Consider the following 21,255-nt stretch of genomic DNA (forward strand, 5'->3'; position numbering starts at 1 on the left):
AAGCGTAAAAAAAGCTATCATGCGAAAGATGAGCTCTTTACATGTAACTTGTCGTGTAGACATAGATTACAAAAAAACATTGCACGCCAAATAAAACATCTTTACCAATAATAAAAATGAAAAATAAACACACAGATATAGGTCAGTTAGTTTGTGTTGCGAGGTTCAGCGACTGGACTATGCAAATAATTGTACAAACATTGCGTTATCTGGAGAGTTTTTCACGTCCAATAGTAGTTGTCCGGATAATCTGCAAACAGGAATGGGTGTATTTCCTGTACATGAACACAGGCATATTCGAGAAGTAAAACTTTCAAGACATCTTCAGTCGAAAAATAGTTCTTTATTATTCATAATAGTTTTACTTAAAGCCAATAAGTGTTAATGGATATTTAACCATATTCTTCAGATCCTCTCTAAACTTGGTTTGGGTCACCGCATATATACATGTGTTAGTACAGGAACCTAAAAGTTGGAGCATAAATCCCGTCTGTTGGAAGATATATCGGGAGCTATTCACTGCTGTTTCGTAGTTATAGTTGGTAATTTTCCATTTCAATGAGTAGATAATAGTCGTAATCCATAACAATATAAAACTGGCCGATATAGCAAATAGTAAAGTTATGGATTTTCTTCGCTTTTCCATCTCTGGATCATTCTGGTTAGTCCCATTTTTATTGACCCGTATTCTCCTGCGGACCCTGCTGGCTGTTAAAATGTGTCTGATGGTTAATGCGTTGAAGAGAAAAATGAAAAGAAAAACAGTAATAGGAGTAAAAATTCGGTTAAACCATCCAAACGCTCTCGATATTGGTGAAGTATATGTGCTGGGCTTTCCAGTGCAGTAAAACGGTACATCGTTAATTATTATAGCGGGGGAAATCATAAAGTACCAGGGAATGCTTTGAACACAGCTCATCACACTGACTATTGTTATCACCAAATAGGCAGTTTTCTCAGTGCAATATGTAGTTTTATACCTCTGACAACAAATTGCCACAAAACGGTCGAAGGTGAAAGCGACAGTCAACCAGCCAGAACATCTTATGGCTGTAGCCATCAAAACAATTCTGAGACTGCACACGGGCGTATAGAACAAGAAACTGATTGGGAAATAAAAACTATTGATGCGATTCAATATTACATCCGTGATAATGACCATCAAATCCGCCGCCGCCATGGATACCAGGTAAAGGGTGACGCCTTTGGCGAGACCACAATTTCCACGGGAAAGGATCAGCAGCGCCATCAAGTTAACTTCAAGAAAATAAGAAAAAAGAAATTAAAGCAAGAATCCTTATACTTGGTACAGTGATTCATATCATAGAACATCAATTGGATTATTTTTGCCGGCGAACGAGACAGACAATTTCCAACAGCTTCCAAAAGGATCATCCCAAATGATTCAATATGCCTTTCTTTCAGTGATAAAAAATAAATTGCCTTTGTACAGCGGTATAATTTAATGTTGAGTAATACTTACCTTTTATGTAACGTCTAAATATGATGGAGTTCCTCAAAATGCTTTAGAAACTTTTCGTTGAATGCACAACGACCGTGTAGGAGTGATAATAATAATGTTTGCATTTGAAAAAGCAATTCATCAAATTGTTTAGACATCTGAATTGCTTCACGGAAAAAAATTGTAAAGGAATTTACTGTTAGCTTATTGGAAAAAAACAGAATAGGTAAACAAAATAATACTATCTGGCCAGCTTTGCTGCTATCGCTCCCGTTTGGCCAATCCTAACCGTTAGGCATTTGGCTTTCAGCGTCAGCAGTATTTGAGAGGTAAAAATCAGTTTTGCCAATGCCACTCCATGTCCAACCGATGAGTCAGACCAGCTGGTCTAATATCATCAGTATCCAGCAGAACGATATCCCCGATGAACGAGACTGAGAAACCAGGCTCAGGTGCTCGACCTGAGTGGACAGACTGGGATCTGAATTTGTTTCGCCAGCGTTTCACTTTGGAACCAGTTCAGTTAATGGAAACCCCACTTACTTTGCGCCCACCCACCACGAATAATTTGGTACTGACAAATGAAAATTCTGCCCACTTGGCAACTGTTAACACTGAAAGATGCATAAACTCAGGCTATAAAATCATTAACAGAATACGCAGCGAGACGGCGATGTATATAATCATTAACATGTAAGAAATCTTACCAGGAACACCAAGTATTGCAAGGATGGGGTAGTAAATTGCCTCCACGTCATGAATGGTTAAAAATGCCAACTTTTTCAAGATAAGCCTTTGTACTTTCCTCCTCCTGGATGGCTCCCATGAACAGAATGAAAGGGCAGCCTCATCAGAAGTTATTTATAATAACGGCAATCCACCAGGGAAGTATTAATTGCAACACACACTGATGCCGTTTTACAGTCATTAAACAAACATATTGCATACAAATCAGCTTTCTGATATTTGACAAAAAACATCTGTAAATGTAAACTGTAGACGGAGTTTTCAGATGGTTGACAAAGAAATAGCTTCAGAAACATCAGTTTTTATTCACGAAAAACACTGGTAGATTTTAGGAGTAAAATATATTACTTACATGATCGGGTAGTGAAGGAAAGTTTCATATGTGTTTCTGGAGAGCATTAGTTAAGTACATGAATGAGAGACGCTTTTCTGAGAACGAGGATACGCCAGGGCTCAAGTAATCAAAGTTTACCAGGCTCTGAAATCCTGTGGAAATTCTAATATCTGAAAGGTTATCAATTTCACTTGAAAATAAAGTTATTATGCCTTAAAATAATGTGATGTGCTTTTAGACTTCATGCTGATGTCTCTTCCCCGTGTGAAAGGCGTTGGTTAAATGCAAAGGTTCCTCTGTTTCTCAACATATAATATGCTTATGCACTTCCACGGCAACCATCATGATGTCAAAATATGGAAACTATAAAATAGTGGAGAAGATTGTCATTCAAATGTAACACACTATTCTCAGGCATCGCTTATTTCATGTAACAATTTATCTGTGTCAGTTCATCTTTTGACTGTTGGAATATTGGGATGTGATCTTAACTGAGTTGTATCTTCTCTTATTCAAATGGGATTCTTTGAAAAGAGAGTAGATATATAGATAGGTGTTTTGAAGAGAGAGAGAGAGAGAGAAACAGAGATACAGAAACAGAAATTATCATGTGTGGATCCAGTGAGAAGATTATATTTGAAAGAATTCTAGTATGAAATATGACTCAGGAGCTACTGAAGCTGTGTTAAAATTTCCTCAAAGAAGTGTCAACTAATCTTTATCAACATCAAAACAATTGTGGAGTCTTTCACACTGGGATGGAGATTTTAGTTAAAGAAGGACAACAATGAACTTCTGCAGGAAGCTACAATTTAGGATAATTGTGCACAATGTGGTGTTACAAACGAAGGAATATTACACAATAGAATGGGAAAATTTTATCACAACACTATACAATATTCAAGGAAAATTAACTGGAGCGGGGAAGATGGGATCCTTAATACAAGCGTGTCCAAAAAAATCTGGAACATAAAGACTTCAAGGCCGAAGAAGACCGATTCAAGATTCTCTTCCACTATTCTGGCAGTCGATGATATGTCGAGCCCCACACCACACGGGGAGCGGGTGCAGGTCAGCGCGTTGAGGAGCCTGGGCCTACCAACACAGGTATTTAAGGTCGCGGCGGCAAGGAGTGCAGCCACACGGGGATCGGCTGCAGGACAGTGCGGGAGAGCACAGGGCTGTGGGGGCGGTGCGAGGGAGTGTGCGTGCGCAAAAAAAAAAACAGCGCGACCCCACCCCACCCCCAGGGCTCACATCAGGGCCCACCATGGTCCTGTTGGGTTGGCTGCCCCAGCCCCAGCCTATGGTATAATGCCATCCACCTATGGTTGCCGCTTTGACCCGAGACCCTCAACCCTCCTTCCATCCTCCTCTCTCACCCCAAACCCTCCTCACTCTGCATCTCTCCCGCTCTGTCCTCCTCTCTCTCCGTCCCTCTCGCCTTCTGTCCCCACTTGACCCTCCCACAAATTCCCTCTGTTCCAGCCTGGAATCCTCCGCCTGGATCACAGTGGCACTCGGCGTTGGCTATCCAGCAGCAGCCACACCGACTGCCCCATTCTCCACCACACTCGCCAGCCACCACGGACACAGACCCGGGGAGCCAACCTCTTCTCTCTTATCCCCAGTTCCCCCACCCCTGCCTCACAACCTGGACCCCCTCACCTCCCACACACCCTTCTGTCAACCGCTCCCTCCACATCGGACTACAAAACGTCTGCTCCCACGATAACAAGGCCCTGGTCATCAACGATCTCATCCTTGATGAGAGCGTTGACATCATGGTCTTAACGGAAACCTGGCTCACTCCAGGTGACTCCTTCTCCCTCACGGAGGCCACGTCACCCTGCTAAACCTCCCATATATCCCTCGCCCCAACCGCCGTGGCGTGGTATATCCCTTTTCACAAGGACACCACTTGACATATATCCCTACTCCTCTGGCTCTGTCCCCTCTTTCGACCACCTCACCCTCTCCCACCCCTCCTTCCTCTAACTCAAAATCCTCCTCCTCTAATGGCCCCCGAAAACCTCTCCCTCCTTCATCTCCGATATTTCGACACTTCATACATCTCTTTGCCTCTGCTCTGATCGCGTCATCATCCTGGGCGACTTCAACCTGCACTTCACCCATTGCTGCTCCATCTCCTCAGGTTTCTCCTCCCTGCTTTCCTTGCTCAACCTCTCCCTCCAAATCAACTCCCCCATTGTTGATTACTTCAACAATGTGAAGTTACGGACACCCACTCGACTTGGTGATCACCCGTGATCTCAGTGTCTCGGATGTCACTATCACCGACAAGGCCGTCTCCGACTACCACTTCATCTCCTTCACCACATCCACCCACCTCCAGCAGACACACCACCATCTCCTACCGCCCCTGGAAGAAGTGACACCCACAATCCCTAACCGATGCCTTATAGTTCTCTGAATTCCTCTTCCTCTGGCCTTCAACAATTACTGACACCTCTTCTCCTCCCACCCTCCTCCACAACACCCTCTCCTCCACACTCGATACTCTTGCCCCCATCACCTCCCGTACTGTCTCCTACTCTCGCTCCTCCCCGTGGTTCGCCAACTACCTCCGCTCACTGAAGAGTCAGGTGCGGGCCGTAGAATGCACCTGCGTCAAACCTGGCTGAACAGTCTACCGACAAATCTGGCTGGACCTCCTCAAAATCTACCGCTCCACTCTAGCCTCGGCCAAGTCGTTCTTCTACTCCAGGATAATCCTGGTGGCGAAGAACAACACCACGCTACTGTTTTCTACCCCATCCCGACTCCTCCGTTCCCCCCGCCACCCCGCGCCGGTGAGCTCCTCCAACCTTCACTGCGAGGAGATGCTGGATTTCCTTGAAGCCAAAATCAAGAGAATCCGCACGGCGGTAACTTCCACTCCAACATCCACCAACCCCCTACCCCTCACATACACACTCCGACTGCTACCCATCCTCCCGTACACACATTCTTACCCGTTTACCCACCCTCTGTCACCAAACTCATCCTAAACCTGAAAACCACCACCTGCTCCCTTGACCCCATCCCCACTCCACTCCTTATCTCCCAGCTCTACCTGCTTGCCCCACATATCACAGACATCGTCAACCTATCCCTCTCCTCTGGCTCTATTCACATTCCCTTAAAAACAGCCACAATCACTCCCACCTTAACAAACCCTCCCTTGATGCGTCGCAGCTATTAAGCTACCGGCCCATCTCCAACCACCCCTTCCTGTCCAAGGTCCTGGAACGAGTTGTCGCCTCCCAGCTGCGCTCTTTCCTCTCCACTCATTCATTATTCGAACTCCTTCAGTCGGGTTTCGGTGCTGCCCATAGCACAGAAACTGCCCTGGTCAAGGTCACAAATGACATCCTGAACATCTATCACCAGGGCTCCCTCTGCCTCCTCGTGCTCCTCGACAGCATTCGATACGGTCAACCATGCTATCCTTCTTCACAGCATGTTCTCCTACCTCAACCTTCAAGGCCCTGTCCTTGAGTGGTTTAGGTCGCACCTCTCCCACCGTGTTCACTTTCTTTCCACGAATGGTTTTTCCTCCGGCCCTCGCACTGTCTCGTGCGGTTTCCCTCAGGGCTCTGTCCTCGGTCCCCTCCCCTTCACCCTCTATATGCTCCCCCTTGGTGACATCATCCGCAGACATGGGGTTAACATCCACATGTATGCGGATGACTCGCAACGCTACCTTTCGTCCTCTACTCTCATCTCCAAGATCACCGATGTCCTGAAAGCCTGCCTCAGGATCAGCATCCAAGGCTGCACTCCCCACCTCTCAAAGCCAGTCAGGTACCTCGATGTTCCTTTCGACCCTGAGCTGTCCTTTCTCCCCCATATCCCCGCCACAACTGGCACCGCCTTCCATCACCTCCGGAATGTCGCCAGACTACGCCACTACCTCAACCCTCACGCTGCTGAAACTCTGGTCCACGCCTTTGTCACCTCAAGGCAGTACTATGGGAACTCTCTTCTCGCCGGCCTTCCCGGCACCTCCCTCCACAAGCTGCAGGTCATTCCGAACTCTGCAGCTCGTGTAGTGTCCCTCACCAGGCTTCGGGACCACATCACTACCTCCCTCGCTCGCCTCCACTGGCTCCCCAACCCCCAGAGTTTCGATTTCAAGATCCTCATCCTCACCTACAATGCCATTCACGTCCTTGCTCCCTCCTACCACTCCGACCTACTATCCCACTACCTACCTGCCCGTATCCTCCGTTTCTCTGGCTCCGGTCTGCTCCACATCCCCCACCACAACCGTCCTACCATCGGTGGCCTGGCCATCAGCCTCTCAGCCCCAAGGTTCTGGAACTCTATCCACCAGTGCCTTCGCCTTGCCTTCTCCCTTTCCTCCTTGAAGACCGGGCTCAAGACCTTTCTCTTTGCCTTCAACTCCACTCTCGACTCTCTACCACCTCCTCACTCCCTCCCTCCCTTCCCTCCCCTGTCCTTGACCCTTTCCCGCTCGCTCGGGTCCTGACCCAACTGTACAGCGCCTTGGGACGTCCTCCCGACGTGAAAGCCGCTCTACAAATGGAATCTTGTTCTTGTTGTTGTTGTATCCCGAGATATTATTCCCTGAAATCAACCTATCTTACTGGCTCAGGTGCTGGATTATGGAAAATACCACGGAAGTTAGATTTTGTTGTGAAAGATGTCATCTTGTGGCCAGATCAGATCAGATCAGAGAAGACCCCACTTATCCCACCCAGGAGGAATGTCATTAGTTGGTAGCAGTCCATGAAATAGGAACTGATTATGCGCCTTTATAAGATATTTATACATTTGTGCCGTTCACGATTTTTGTTTCATGACACATTTCGCGTGCAAAGAAGATTTCGTGTCACTTCGTTTCTGTTTATGGAAGGGAGCAACAGGATTGTAGTCTGACCTCTCATAAAAATATATTACAAGGAGATAGGAATGGGACAGTGGGACCCGCTTTCTCGAGGTAGATTTCTGTTCCATCATAATACATATGGAGAGAGTCCTAATTCCGCAAATGATATCACCATGAATAAAATAGAAAAAATGAGCGGGTCCAGAATAAAGCATTCAGCTAAACTACAGTTGACATTGTAGGGGTGATAGAAGAAACTACTGAAGGAGTTGAATTGATTCAGTGGTCAAAGAAGAGCAACTATGACTGATATGAATGTTTTCAGCGGCGACATAAAGATAGGGAAGTAAGGGAAAAAATGGAGGGAGAGAGGAAGAGTGTTCCAGAATTTTGTTGAATGGCGGTCACAACTGATGGAACGGAGAGTACGACGGACATGCACAAGGCTGAAGCCAGTTGATCAGAGGCAGCGTGTTGTAGTTTGAGGGCAAGCAGGTCAGCGATAGGGAGCTGCTATCGCATGAAGTGATTTGAAAACGTGCGTGGAGAACTTGAAATCAACCCTTTCAGTGTTGGGGAAACATTGGAGATTGAACAGAACAGGAGTCATGGGGGTGCGGAGTTTAGTATGCGTGAACTTGATGATGGTGGTGCTTGGATAATTTGGAAGATGTAAATGGGGGAAATGGGGAGACTGACAATTGGCCAGTTGGGAAGTTAATTCTGGAGGTGACGAAAGCACAGTCGAATTCACCGGCTGAATCAGGTGTAAGTTACGGTCTGAGTAGGGCAATGTGGCGGAGGAAGTGGTAGGTGATCCAAATCATGGACTGCATCTGGCTAACCAAGGAATATCCTGAGTTGATATTGAAACCAAAGTTGACCACTGCTTCGGTTAAATCTGAGGGGTAGTGCAGGGAGGTTCATGAAGTCAGAGCCAGAGGATGGAAGATGTTAATCGGATCAAATGAGTTTTGCATTCATCTAGCCAACATTTAGTTGGAAAAAGTTTCCGCTCATCCAGATTCTGATGTCCGCCAGACATTCCAAGAGAATATTGGCGGATCTGGAATCACAGCTGGAGGAGGAGAAATAGATTAGTGTGTCATCCACCTACTTGTGGAAGTTTACACCATGGCTGCGGATGACATCGCCAAGAGGGAACTTATAGGTAAAGTTGAGGAGGGTATAATAGATGAAACCTTTACGAACACGAAGGTGAACAGATCGAGGTGCAGCGATCAAGTGAATATGGTTTGTTAGGTCGGATTCGAAACAGTCTAGTGCGATCCCACTGAGATGGACGATTGAATAGAAGTGACGGATTAGGATGGTGTGGTCGACTGTGTCCAGAGAGATCTAGAAGAACAAGCAGACAAGGGGAACATAGAAAGAGAGGACGCAGTTTGTGACATTGACAATCTCTGTGCAACCGAAAGAGTGAAAACTCGTCACGGGTGGCTCGAGGAGGATGCACAGGGAGAGATGCGAAAAATGCTGTTTAGCAGCAACGCATACCAGACCTTTGGCATGAAACGGTATGACTGAAATGTATCAGTAGTGTGTGAGTTTCGATCCCAGCACAACAGTCTTCGCCACGCACCTTTTGCTTCCTTTTAGATATAGCAAACTTCGTACTCCCATCACATCATGTATCGCCAGGCTCCACTGGCTCCCTATCACACACAATAAACTATATACCCCATCACTCATGCCTCGCTCAGCACCACTGATTCCCTTTCAGCGCCTTGCTAAGTCCAGCCGACGCGAAAGGCTTTATACAAATGTAATGCTGTATCACGTTGTATTATAAACAACAAACAGCACATCACCATCTCCTCACCAGCCTCCACTGGCTCCCATTCAAGCTAACTACGTTTTAAAGCTCCATCAAAACAGTCCTAGCCTGGTTCCATTTTCTCCCTTTCACTGAACGACTCGATTTTAAGATCCTTACAATCTTAAATCTCAATCATCGAGCTTGACGATTTTGCCCGCTGTTCAAAATCAGTGGCCATAATGTTAGCCACAGCATCCCTAGAATCTGGAACAATATTCGTCTGTCCCTCCGCATTTACCGTTCATTCCCCAACATCAATTCATGGCTGAAAATATAACCCACCGACTAGGCCGATAGCGGCCTTCCCCTCCCTCGGCGTAGTGCTCTGCCATTCTCATGTATTCTGGAACACAAGCTGCATCCGTGAGTGATATGCATACAAATTCGGGTTCCTTATGTAGTCTCTAGAATGGGAATAAGTGATATCAAACAGAACTGTCAAGGTATTCGTACTTTGTGTCTACTTGAAATAGAACTGGCTCCAAGGTGACCTATTTGGCAACTGAATTTTGGCACCGATGCAGCCCTATATGAATGTCTCCAGTCGGATTCTTCAGCCAGGCCGGTCTGCAGTATTCAAGTGCACGAGTATTGACAGCACAGCCCAGGCTGACTCAAAGGCAGGACCCGGAATCATTGGTTAACTCTGGGTACGGAATCCCCCTTTAAGCTGCTGTTAACCCAGCCAGCCAAAGCACTAATTGGTAAAATAATCCCAGCTGGCCAAGCAGCGAGAAAGCTTACCAGACAATAATATCAATGCAAGATGTGCGGCTTCAGCAGGTTAAACTCCAGCAGCTACCCGAACCCAAACTCTGGGGTCGCCAAGCATTGACATTTGTCAACCTGCGCCTAATACTTTCTAGAATTCGGTAAGCAGGATATTTCTCTTCAGGAGAAAGTTGGCCATCCATTTTAGCAATCTATCCCTGGGAGTTCCCTGTGTAGATGGGATGCACGGAATTCTCATCGTGGTTTGAAAACTCGTATGCCACGGTGATGTTTTTTGGGTAATTTGACAGACAACCGACAGAAGGTAAAATATTAAAGTTTAACTTGTCAATGTTGTTGGTTCCAGCTTACTTTCCATCGCTGACGGTCACTTTGATAGAGTGAAGTAAACCTCATTCACACAATAATGATCTTCACATTTAGTGCGGTGCCTGTCAGGTGAGCAGGAAGTCATTGCAGTGACTGTGTATGATTGTGGATGAACCAGGCAATCCAATGTCCCAAGGAGTTATGAAATCAATGTCTAATTACACTTGACCAGCAGTGCCTATTTAGAAGGATGACTCTGGACTCTCTGCTCTCCTCTCATTAATAGAAAAATTCCAGTACACGGACTTGAATAATAATATTATTCTGTTAATATTTTACAATTTTACAGCATGATGAATCAGGCTCAATCAATACATAATCAATTCTGGAGTAAAGACTCTCCCTTGTTTGCCACTAATAATAATGATGATGCAACTTATAGATTCACACAAACTATAAGTACTATAAGTTGCGTCAGCGAAACCACAGCTTTGTTGAAATCTTTTCATCTTACAAAAAACATCGGAGTGCAAATCAGGGCATGACATTTCTAAGGTTCTAGGAGATAATATCTATTTACTATAAAATTCTTGCAGCGTTTGGAAATCCAGATAAGTTTTTTTTTGAACATTTATCATCAGTATCCCATAATACCGATGTATTATAGGCTGCAAGATAGTCAAAATGTTACAGGATCCAGCTGATTGAAAATCGCCCGCAAACCCACCTGTATTGAACGTCGAAGCCTCACCAAACTAGAATTAGACAGACTGCACTGGTTCCCTATCGTCAAGCGGATCGATTTCAAGATACGTACACTCTTTTTCAAATCCCTGCATGCCCTGGCACATCCCTATCTCTCCGACCTGCTTACCCCTCAAACCACAACCGGCTTCCTCTTCTCGACTGACTCCGACATTCTGCATGTGCCTCGTACAATCCGTTCCACCATTCTTGGCCCTGCTTTCAAACACAGGCCCAAAATCGAAGAATAATCTTCCTGTGTCACTCCGCCTTGTGCCTTCCTAACCCATCTTTAGTTCGCGCATAAAGACATACGACTGTGAACAAGCTCCACCCGGCTCCCCCATCTCCGTGAGTGAGGTTCGCTGTATCAATGCATAAATGTATAAATGCATGTTGCGCTTGTTAGTACAGCTTCAGTACAGCATTGTAGATTGTACAGATGGAAAAACGACAGATTCTTTGTTCATTGGGACTTGTTGCTAGTTACACTAAACTCATATCTTTTCAAAATGCGATAAATAGTATGGTTTGTCAGCCTGGCTCAGTGAAAACACTCTCGCGTCTGAGGCAGAAAGTTGGGGTTTCACGTTCCAGTCGGGTGCTTTAATCACATAGCCGTACATGACTCCCTAGTGAAGTGCTGGGAATGAATGAATGCAGTGCTTGACTGTCAGAGCAAGCAAAAAACAATAGTGATTGAACCGACAAGTCTCTGTATTAGACAAGAACTGCTACCAGATGAGCCAGACTGAGTAAATGTAGTTCAGGGTAGTTTAGAATTGCTAAAACAATTCTAAGAAGGTATACAGCATCGTAGCTGCAACTATATTCCTGCAACTGAGTGGATATAACTCTCTCCTCGCTATCTAGAAGATCCACGTTTAATTCAAGAGCATGGCGAAAACTTAGGCATATCTCCTCACTCCACACACCTCCGTTTTCCAAGCAATAAGAGAGCTTTCCAGGGTGGTCGTGATGGGGTAAGGGAGGGAGCGATAATCGCTTTTTTTACTGTATATGCTGTCAAGTGATTTGTTTCTTCTCAATCAAGCGATAAGGCGCCATATTGAACACAAGGATTATTAAATTATCAAATATTTCTTGGCTAGGGCCAAAATTAGCGATGCAGAGCTGCGCATGCAGCTGCAAAAAGTTATGCACTATCTTCTTTGATATATTTCCTTATCACGTTGTTGAGCTGTCTCAGAGAGGTTCGAGCTTTTATGGAGTGTAGCTTCTTGGAGCGCAGAACAGTGGCAGAGTTTGAGCTTTGAACTCCCACTCATTTTCATTCATCCTCAGTCATCACAATATACCAACACCCTGCATGTCGATCTTCCAATCTTCGCACCACATGCTGCAGATTATGTAGACCTCTGAAGCTCGTGTGCTCTCTCGCACCGGTCTTCGTGACACCAACACACCCACCCTCTACAAATTCCACTGGCTTCCCATCCCTGAGCATCGCGATCAATATTTTCCAACTCACATTCAATGCGCTCCATGGTCTTGCCATTTCCTACATCTCCGGAAAGCTAACCTACACCTGATGAACCTGCCCGCTGCTTCTGTTCAGCAGACTCCGGCCTGTTACATGTCATCGCATTCGGCATGCACCACCATCGATGGTTGGGCCTTCAGTGACTCTGCCCCCAATCATATTCTGATGGCTGAGGATGAAGGAAGTCCATCCCACATTCCGTTCGTCTCGCTCCCAACTTTCGCTGCTTGAAGGCGCGTCTCAAGACCCTCTTCTTCGACCGTGCCTTCGGCCACCCTCCCTGTATCTCTCGCTCCACTCTCCCTGACCCCAATTGCCCCAAAACACCCAGCTCGTGTCCTAATCCGACTGTTCATCGGCGTCGTACGTCCTCTGGAAGTGAAAGACGCTTTTTCTGTCATCTTGTGTAGTATCACGGCAAGAAGGTGAAGATGCCTGTCAGCAAGGTTCAAAGATCCAAAGACGGGAGAAATGACCAAATAAATTTTATTGCTGAATCCATGGCTGTTTGTGGGATATTGCTATGCGCAAAAGTCTTTGTTTGTTACCCACAAAATAAGGAGCTATGTCCATTATAATGTATCCTGTAAAGCACTTTATGGACACCCTCCGGCTGCGATCGGTGCTTCATCAAATTCAAGCACTTTTATCAGTATTATTATTCTTTTTATTGTTGTGTGTTGTTCCTGTATTAATTTCAATTGCTAGTTTTTGTGCAGCACAATTTAGTTTAAGAAAGGGATTATTTGTTTCCCTTACTTTCTGTGACACAACTTGTTGTGATTCGAAAACTGAATCCTCAGTGTTTTAATTCAGTTGGGGTTTGGGTATGTGCAAAAAGCTCCACAGTGTTTTTGACTTCAGCAGTTATCCGTTCATCTGCTCCATTGGTTACACATATAAAAAGAAACGCAACAAACTTCCGCACATGGGAGACTTTTCCCAAGACACGTCAGATTTTCAAATATCTGCGGAATAAAAATAATGAGAAATCATTGATTTTGTTTTTCTTGTTTTCATTTTCTGTTGCACTGATTGAAACGTCATATGTCACAGATTGAGGCTTACTAATTGAATTGTTCACCAGATTGCCACTAACTGCAGCTTGTGAGACCTGCAAATCGCACTGGGAATTCTTCCAGCAGTTTAAATAAAGCACTTTTAAGCCGTCTGACTGATTCACTGTTGATTGAATCCTGTGTGGCCTGCACCAGCATTTCTGTTTGTTTCTCACAGAAAATGCATCGACAGGCAATTATCCTTCCAATAACTTACATTTATTATCCCATCGTCGCAGCCCTTCAGGTGCCCAGTAAGTGCTTAGAATCAAGTAACATTGAGTAAAGCAAGTCGGTAGCGGTTTTGATTTCATAACATTTATGTGCGTTGATATCGGTCAATGCAGCTTCTCCACCAGCACTGCACTGGAAAGACATGTTTGGAAACCATAACCCTCCGAGTCAGAGGCCAACAGAGCAGAGACATCATGGTGCAGAGCACGATCCCGTGCTGAGAACTGGAGCAGGTGATGCAGAGTTGCTGTGAGGAAGACATTGAGGGGTAATATGGAGAAGTTTCCTGAAGGAGCTGAAAGTGTAATGCAACCACATCGAATTCACCGTTGTCTTGCCAATCATACTGCACGTTGGTGTCAGCCTGGCTCAACTGGTAGCTATCCCACATATATTTCAGAAAGTTGTGGGTCGAAGACCCACGTAAGGACTGTGAACTTCAAGGGGGACACGACACAAAGCAGTTTATGTCCTGCTCTGCGAGGAGAGCTCCTTACCACGAGACAGTAAACTACACCCCAAAAGGATTTGATAAGGATAGTATCAATAATCTGTTCACACAAGATGGGGAGTGCGTAACCAGGAGAACAAAGGAATAATAAACTGACTCCAAAGGGAATTTAGGAAGAACTACTTCACGAGTGAGAATGCGGAACTCACTTTCATAGGAACAAAATGCACGATAGAGCGGTAAGGGAGAGTGAAATATAATGGTATGTAGAAAAGTCGGGGAAGGGGACTAATGTGGAATATAAACACTGAGAAAGAACGGTTGGTCCGAGTATCCTGTTTCTGTGCTTGCAGTCTTTTATAAGTCTTTGTGAAAAACCTGTGAAAGAAATTGTCTTTTCATCTCTGTCCAGCCTGTCCTGGTTGTGGAGTGAAATGCAGGAAATTTATCATTCATCCGTCCATTTCTAATTCCATTGGTTTTGCTCCGAAATAACAATACACCTGGTTTGTAAACATTAAAGTGGCAATTGCTGAAGCTGTATTCTCCCTTTCTCTTGCAGCAAACATAGTGGCCATCGTGATTCTGTGCAGAGGAAAGTGCGGTCTCCCCAAATGCGTCACTGGCTACCTGGTGGCCATGGCAGCGGCAGATCTGATGTTGGTCATATTTGGTATGATATGTTACTACACTGGTTACATTTACTTTGCCACCACGGAGCTGAATATCACCCCAGTTTGCCGTGCCAATATAGTCCTATTTATGGCCTCCACAGATTGCTCAGTGTGGTTTACAGTTTCGTTCACCTTCGATCGCTTCATAGCCATTTTTAGGCAAAAGCTGAAAACAATATTTTGTACTGAAGAAAACGCGGTCAAGGTGATCGGCAGATTATTTATCATAAACTGTTTGAGGAGCATTGGTGATTATTTTATATTTGGTCCTCGCTACGTTATTAACAACGTCTCATGGGGCTGTGTCCACACTGAGAGCTTTAACTTGTTGCTAGGATGGAAAATCTATGCCTACTTTATATACATTTGGAATCCTTTGCTCCCATTCCTGTTGATTCTGCTATTGAATACTTTGACTGTCAGACACATACTGGTGAGCACCAAAGTCAGTGCAAAGTTCCGGGCTGGCAATATTGCAAGGAACCGGAATGGTCCGGAGATGGAGAGTCGCAAGGATTCCATTATTTTACTCTTCGCTATTTCAGGCACTTTTACTCTCCTCTGGATGACTTACGTGGTCAACGGTATATACGGCCGAATCACTTCACTACTACTACACAGGTCTCGACGATACGTTGTTCATCAGAGAAGAATTGGGGATTATTCTCCAGCTTTTCAGCAGCGGCACAAACACGTGTATTAATGCGGTGAGCCAGAGGAATTTCAGAGAGGAGCTCAGAAATGGTGTTTTGCTTTTTCCATTCACTCAATGTTTAAATCTAATAGCCAGGCTCAAGCATTGAATGAAATCTGTAACGGTTTACCTGTTACTTACTTTGATAGTTGTCCACGATTGTGATTCGCAAGTCTCTGCGCTGCGCAGTGAGGAGAAAGATGATAATAATTCTAATCATCGTAGCATTTGATATCGTGCCTTATCACGTCTTCGAGAAAATGCAAATCGCTTTGCTGAATATACGCTAATGTCCATTGACTATATATTTTGTGGGCGAAGCACAAGAGCCGATTGTGCACAGCACAAACAGCTGTGAATTATTTCACAAGCTACTATATTCTCGTTTTCTTATTGAAGTGATTGTTATCCCCAAAAGTGTGATCTGCCAGTCTATCAAGCGATTTCCTGCTTTCTGATCGGTAAATAGCGGTGTATGGAGTAAGGAAACATGCCTTGGGTATAATCCAGCCTGGGACGCGAACTCAGGTAACATGGCTTTGGGGGCGAGAGCTTGAATCGCTCTCCATCACCTGCAAATCTCAATTCTGTGATGTGCTTGGAAGCTGCCCATGTGTAGCACAATTCAACCACACAATATTGGCCGAGTTACGAGTCAACTGAAAAAAAAATAAAGCTGCTCTGTAAATCGGAATTGTTTTCTGTAATATTTTTTGGGAGGTCAATGTGTGATGGTGGTGGTGAAATATGCACAATTCCATTTCCATACATTAGCGTCTCCAATCCTAACTTATAATTTTGATATCTTCGAATCGTCTAAAAGCGCTTCGCAGAATATGTTTTAAACAGGCAGATGGATAAATAGATAGACAGACAGACAGACAGACAGACAGACAGACAGGCAGGCAGGCAGGCAGACAGACAGACAGACAGACAGACAGACAGATCGATAGATCGATAGATAGATAGATAGATAGATAGATAGATAGATAGATAGATAGATAGATAGATAGATAGATAGATAGATAGATAGATAGATAGATAGATAGATGGATGGATGGATGGATGGATGGATGGATGGATGGATGGATGGATGGATGGATGGATGGATGGATGGATGGATGGATGGATGGATGGATGGATAGATAGAGAGAGACAGAGAGAGAGAGAGAGAGAGAGATGGATTGATAGATAGATGGATAGATGGACAGATGGATAGATAGATAGATAGAGAGAGAGAGAGAGAGAGAGAGAGAAGGAGAGAAGGAGAGAGGCAGGTAGGCAGGCAGGCAGGCAACGAGCGGGCGGACGGACGAAGGAATGAATAGATAAATAGATGAAAAGATGATTAGTAAATGTATATTACTTGTTAAAATCGTTGTTAATCCCGACCCAAACTATGTCTTCTTCTCTGCCCTAATCTCTATTAACAACGCTATACACGTAGTACAGTACGGATATGTGATAGTCCTATACGATGAGGACAACCTATGTCCACACATGTGCAGATTTTATACAGTTTATGTCTCTGTAGTGTCTATCAACATAAGTTATTTCCAGGCATTCGGGGTTTTATTGTTCTGTTCTACAAACTGCAGCATGCAAATAAATTAATGAATAACCACTATAAAATGTCGATATATTGGAGCAAATCTATATTTCTTGATATCTTCTTCTCTACCCTAAACTCTATTAGCAATGCTGTGGACTACAGGTATGTGAAAATTCTTTACAATGAGGACCATCCATGTCCACGCATTTGCAGAATGGTGTCTCTCCCCTTTCCCCTGAACCCCATGTGTGTGTACGTGTTTATGTATGCGTGCGCGCGTGCATATGTCTATCTCTTTTCATAATGTGTGTGTGCCTCTGTGGCTGTGTGTCCGTTTGTGTATGTGTGTCGGCGGGAGAGTCTGTGTCTCAGGTTTTGTGTTTCTGTGTGTCAGCGTGTTTGTGGTGTATGTGAGTGTTTGTTTGTGTGTTCATGCATTTGTGTGTGTGGATGTCAAGGAACATACATCAGGACATTGTGTTGGGATCTATCCACAAAAATATACCACGGGTATTAAAATTCCGCGAAATCATCGGCAGAATCAATACTTCAGACACCAACCTACAAAGCTATGACATGAGATACTGTTTAAATGGTGCGACTGACCGTGGCAAACTGCTTTATATCCCTCAAGTTTTCCAAATCTACGATTTATCTTCTGCATGTCTTTCCGTTTGGGGAAATATTAGGTCTACCTTATGCGATTGATTGTAGCATCTACTTTATGCGATTGATTGTAAAATTGATTGTAGCCTTAAATCATGAAAACTTAAAAAAGGAAGCTGTGACTTATATATATATATGTGGATCATATGACTTACACAGAGATAGGCCAGTTATACGGCGACCAAACCGGTTGTGTCCATCTGATAAAATATTAACAGAAACAAAACATTACAACTTAATGCAGTCAATCTGCAGTATAACGTGGAGTCAAATCCCACGGACACTGGTGGTTGATTTCGTGACGCATCAGCATCGAATGATCATGTCATTAAATTCACCATATTTATTCACCCCGACAAATGACCCCACTGCCTTCCGCTGCCCTAATTCCGCGAAATCGTTCAACAACATCGAACCAGCCATAAAAAAGACTCAACAAAAGCTGTCGTGTTTCATACGCCTCCCATCTATGTATCATTTTCCGTTTGGACATTCAGAGATTCTGTTCCCAGGCTCTGGAAAAACAGCTCAGAGTTCTTCCAATTGCTTTCCTTTTTACATTCATTCAAGGCCGCCTCAAAGCAAAAATTTGACAGAGCTTATTGGCATTACCCTCCCATCCCTTCGCCCCAAATTATTATTATGATTCTTTTCTTGATGGTTTATTCATTATCGGACGTGCGGATAAAGGAAACACAATGTTTCGCACTGCCTGCAAATCAAAACCAGGTGTCTCGCTTGCGATTTGGGTGCATTTATACACTCACGACGAGATAGACGCCATATAAAGACAAACTGTACTGAATCATGACCTTGCACTATGATCGGATAACAACATGGCTTTCAAATAATGTGAGTGTTGAGCACTGAATTCATTATAAACATGGCAGATACTGGCTTTGCACTTGACTCTTTTTTGCCATCGTAGAGCGAGCCACATGTTTTGAAACTCAATGACGGAGGTTGCCTTTTGTGTTTCGGATCATTTATTTTTTCTCTGAGGTTATTTTTTTCCTGCCAGAAATAAAATTATCAATTTTTTTGGAACAGCGGTTATGAATGCTGATATACGAATCTGCCAGCACATTTCCACCAACAGAAGAACTGTATCTCTCTGGTAGGTTGTTAAGACGTTACCACATTTCGTAGTGAATGTAGTGCTCAACGGTCTCGCGGGTCTCAACACTTCCATCAATCAGAACGTCCAGCTACCCGAATCGTCCAACCCATATCCTCACCCACCTCAAGCAGCGCACACCACCACCCCACATCTCACGTGAGATACAGTCACTATTGTATTTTGACTGGACGGCCTTAACATCAGCTCCTTCAAGTACGATCACTCCCCAGCAGTTCCCTGTCTTTCTGATTTCCTGATAAACACAAATTTGCCCAAATCTTGCACTGTTCTAACGCTGAGCTTCCGTATGTGTCTTTGCCGTTCTGTTTCGCTGAGCTAAAGCTGTCCTCCCATGTGTGTCTCTGCCCAACTCCTGCACTCAGCTAAAACATAATCCAAAGATGCTGACCTTCAGTCAGAAGGCACCAGCCTCTGGGGATCAACCTCGTTTACTTCACCCCAATCATTATCTATCCGTCTTCAATTTCCACTGTAAAATCTAATCATCCACTTCTCTTAGCTTTATTTCCATTGTCCCCTTCTTTGGAGCTTCACGTCTATCCCAACCAATCTGTATTGAGTTATGTGAATTTTTTTGAATACAAAAGTTAAATAAATCTTTTTAGGAGGTTTCGAAACATGAGCGTATGGAAACTTCAGAGAGCTGCTTGCTATCTCTAAATGAATCAAAATCGAATGCTTCTCCACCTGCTTTGTTTAAATATTGGCTTAATAAATGTTGAAATTGTTGATGAATTGGCTAATGTCGGTGCTCCTTTACTAAATCAACGTTAACAGATTGTCCAATAATGGACAATCTCTCATAGCAAGAGAAATGTTTCACATGAAAAGTGAGATATGACCGTATAATTTGTTTTCCAGACAGGGGGTAGCGTGGCCGAGCGGTCTAAGGCGCTGGATTTAGGATCCAGTCCCTTCGGGGACGTGGGTTCGAATCCCACCGCTATCAAGTGCATACGATTTTGTTCATCTTGTACATTGTCCCGATCAGTTTTTGCTCATAAGGCAATATCCTCAGAATGCGTTAGTAGCATTAGCCGTAGGATTACGTTGATTCCAGCATAGATTAGTTTCACTCCTCCATCTCCAACAATGCCATTCATGGGCAAGAGATAAATATCTTCCGGCAAGCAATTTATCTTTGAACTCCGAATGCTTCCGGAAGATAGGATGAAGAAAGTCGTTGAATTCCCAAGAGAAAGTGATATCTGTTCCAATTTATCAATGAACCAAGTGAGTGTTTTGGAATATTTTGAAAATAAAGACAGCAGAGCCAATCATATTTTTCATGATTTATTTCAAGTGCAAAGAGAGAATTGAAAAATAATATATTTATTCCAGGAGAGGATCGTGGGTGGGCTTGATCCACCATCCTTTCAGTTAACTGCCAAACGCACTAAACAATTGCCCCACAGAAACTTTTGTCTGTAACGTTTTCAAGAATCATTCAGCATTTTCGGAATATTTATTTGTAACGCCTTCTAGCTCAGCTTGAATAAAATAACTGATTGTTCGCTGCGCATACGTAACTCTTGTATTTATAACTAGATTTCAAACTACTCTACAATAATAATAAATTTAAAAAAAATTGCATTTTATGTAGCGCTGATCACGTCTTCTAGAGGTCTCAAAGTGCTTCACAATGCACAGCGTAAAGCGAAATGACCGTATATATGTGGACGAAACGTGGAAGACAATTGCGCACAGCAATCCCAGAAAGAGTCGTGGATTTAAAATGACCAATTAATTGTTGTTTATTTTTTTGGATGGATTATTATTAATAGGCACGTGAAGTAAGAAAACTTGCCCAAGGTTTCGCCCTGCATGGAAGTGACCCCAGGTGTCTTGCTTGCAAGGCGAATGCTCTAACCACTGAGCTACAGTACTCCCTGTACAAGACAAGTTGCTCCGAAATTATTTGCTGGTTTGATCTAAATCAATTTTAGAGTCATTTGTACTTCATTTAAATATCTGTTGTGAGCGAACATGAAGCCGGATGAGCAAACAGTACCACGTCACACAGGTGAGTGTTTCCATCTGTTTGTATTCAGATTTTATCTTTCAATGTCTCCCTTACAAATGGTGTAATTTCTCATCACCCAGGGTAAACTGTGACTGAAATTATATGAATCAAAATGTGTATTTCTCTTGCAAAAAGTTATATACAGAAGTCTCTGTCGCTCAATTGATTGGAAGGTAAACTCGATGGTGGAAGGCAAACTCAGTTGTACTTTTCCTTCTGTCGCTTAAAAATGTTT

The 21,255-nt window shown here is 43.9% G+C and overlaps 1 non-coding gene across 1 annotated transcript; it reads left to right on the forward strand.

The window, feature by feature from the left end:
• Positions 1–19,864: 19,864 nt before the first annotated feature.
• Positions 19,865–19,946, forward strand: trnal-uag. The gene has a single exon. It is a non-coding gene; the product is annotated as a tRNA-Leu (tRNA).
• The last annotated feature ends 1,309 nt before the right edge of the window (positions 19,947–21,255 follow it).

The sequence above is a fragment of the Callorhinchus milii genome, unplaced genomic scaffold (assembly GCF_018977255.1).
Source record: "Callorhinchus milii isolate IMCB2004 unplaced genomic scaffold, IMCB_Cmil_1.0 Scaffold42, whole genome shotgun sequence".
Taxonomy (NCBI): Eukaryota; Metazoa; Chordata; class Chondrichthyes; order Chimaeriformes; family Callorhinchidae; genus Callorhinchus; species Callorhinchus milii.